The sequence below is a fragment of the Hemitrygon akajei genome, unplaced genomic scaffold, assembly GCF_048418815.1.
Source record: "Hemitrygon akajei unplaced genomic scaffold, sHemAka1.3 Scf000048, whole genome shotgun sequence".
In the NCBI taxonomy this organism is placed as follows: Eukaryota; Metazoa; Chordata; class Chondrichthyes; order Myliobatiformes; family Dasyatidae; genus Hemitrygon; species Hemitrygon akajei.
The window spans coordinates 1811151-1813574 of NW_027331934.1; the positions used below are offsets into that span (position 1 = coordinate 1811151).

Sequence of the window (2424 nt, forward strand, 5' to 3'; positions counted from 1 at the left end):
AGCCGTTGGTTTGGTATTCCAGAACCGAGCGGCCATGTGTTTGTGTCGGTTCAGCGTTAGGATGTTCGGATCTGCGGCTGCGCACAGCCGGACGTGACATTCAGCGCGTCTTAATGTGGTAGTCATCGGGTTATTGCATTTGCCCAATAAACGGAAAATCGTCATTCTCCAACCAGATGGCAAATTCCTATAAAATCTGTTTCCTTGAATTCGAGCAATGTGATAGCAAAGCTATTGAAATTTTGTTCAATTCAACATAAATTTATCTCATTTTACAACTCAAAACATTCACAGTTTCACTGAGTTACAGTGCACGGAATCGATACTTATGCCACAGCAGCTCCATAGCGTCTGAAGTGCATAAAATACCTATTTCCATGTTTCCTGTGGTTGGCACATATCTCTCTAAACTGCCCTTATCCACTTACATGAATTTCTGATAAGCACGGCGAGCAAAGCAAATCGGCAGAGAATCTGAATCGAAATGTGTAGACCTTAATCAGAAGTTTTAAATGCTGTGAAAAAATTCAGAAGTTCGGAACACAAGAGAGAGATGAGCAGATGAGGTGGCCGAGAGGTTAAGGCGATGGACTGCTAATCCATTGTGCTCTGCACGCGTGGGTTCGAATCCCATCCTCGTCGCGACATGTTTATCGGGGGACCCACCTCTGAAACTGTCACTTTAAAACATCCAAGCCTCCAAATTTAGTCACAGGGACGCCGGACAGTTTGTTATGCAAATCATGAAAAGCAATATTCATCATTAATTTCTCACCAAATTTGGCCGCGATACCACAAGATATAGGAGCAAAATTAGGCCATTCGGCTCACCGATCTCCGCCATTCCATCACGGCTGAGGCCTCACCTTGAGTATTGTGAACAGTTTTGGGTCCCTCAGTTTAAAAAAATATGCACTAGCATTGGAGAGAGTCCAGAGGACGTTCACAAGGATGATTGTTGTATCTGGGACAGTACTCGCTGGAATTCAGAAGGATGAGAGGGGGGTCTTGTTGAAACTATTCGAATATTGAAAGGACTAGACAGAGTAGATGTGGAAAGGGGGATTCCCATGGTGGGAGAGTCTAGGACAAGATGGCACAACGTCAGGATAGGGGGGCGCCCTTTCAAAACCGAGAAGGAGAGAAATCTCTTAGCCAAAGGCTAGTGAATTTGTGGAATTTATTGCCACATCCAGTTGTGGAGGCCAGGTCGTTGGGTGTACTTAAGGCAGGGATTGATAGGTTTTTAATTGGACATGACACCAAAGGTTACGGGGAGAGGGCTGGGAACTGGAGTTCATGAGGAGAGAAATAAAAAGACCAGCCATGATTGAATGGCGGAGCAGACTCAATGAGCCAGATGGCCAAATTCTGCTCCTATGTCTTATGGTCTTATGGTCATACATATCATTCCTCTAATCTCCATTCCCGTGTCTTCTCCTCGACACAGTTGACTCCCTTACTACCTGCCCACCTCTTCAACCTCCGCTTTAAATGTACCCAATTACTTGACCTTCACGGCTTTCCGTGGCAATAAATTCCACAATCCATAACTGTCTGCTTACAGGAATTGCTTCTAGTCCCTTTTCTAAAGTGATGTCTTTATCCGAGGTTGTGCCCGCTGGCCATCGAGTCTAGCACTACATTACAATCTTCTCCATGTCCATTCTAACTCAGCCTGACAATAGTCGATAGATTTCAAGGAGATCTCCGTCTCATTCTTCCACATTCCAGCGACCAAGGCCCTGGATGCTAAAACATTCCTCATATCTAACTCTTCTCTTCCTGGCATCAGTCTCGTGACCGACCTCTGGACTCTGACCTTTGGCGGCACATCCGTTTTAGATAAGGGACGCAATCCGTTCACCATATTCCAGGTGCGGTCTCACCAAAACCTAATAAAGGCTCAGCATTACATATTTGTTTTTATTTTCTATTTCTCTTAAAATAAACGCTGACATTGCATTTACCTTCCTCACTGCCGTCTCAAACTGGCAATGAATCTTTAGAGAATCCGCACTGGGTCTCCGATCTCATGTCACATCTCTTCTTTGCTGATTTGTCCCAATTAGAGAATAGTCTTCGCCTTGATTACTTCCAGATAAATTCATTTCCATACAATTCCCTGCGGTATAGTCCATCTGTCACTTCATTGTCCGTCTCGTCATCTGCCCAAGTTCTTCCGCACACTTTCTGCTTTCCCAAGACCACCTACCATTCAACCGATATTTGGATTTTCCTCAGATTTTGCCGCAAAGCCACCAATTTCATCATCCCGATTACTGACATATACTGTGAAAAGGTGCAGCCCTAATTGCGACTAGTAACCGAAAGCCAAGTCCTCTTTATTCTCACTGTTTGCCTCCACCCAGACAGCCATTCGTCTATCTATGGCGGTATCTCTGCTGTATTATGAGGGGCGTT

General features: G+C 44.8%; 1 non-coding gene across 1 annotated transcript; it reads left to right on the forward strand.

Moving 5' to 3' along the window:
- Positions 1–560: 560 nt before the first annotated feature.
- trnas-gcu (transfer RNA serine (anticodon GCU)) lies at positions 561–642 on the forward strand. The gene has a single exon. It is a non-coding gene; the product is annotated as a tRNA-Ser (tRNA).
- The last annotated feature ends 1782 nt before the right edge of the window (positions 643–2424 follow it).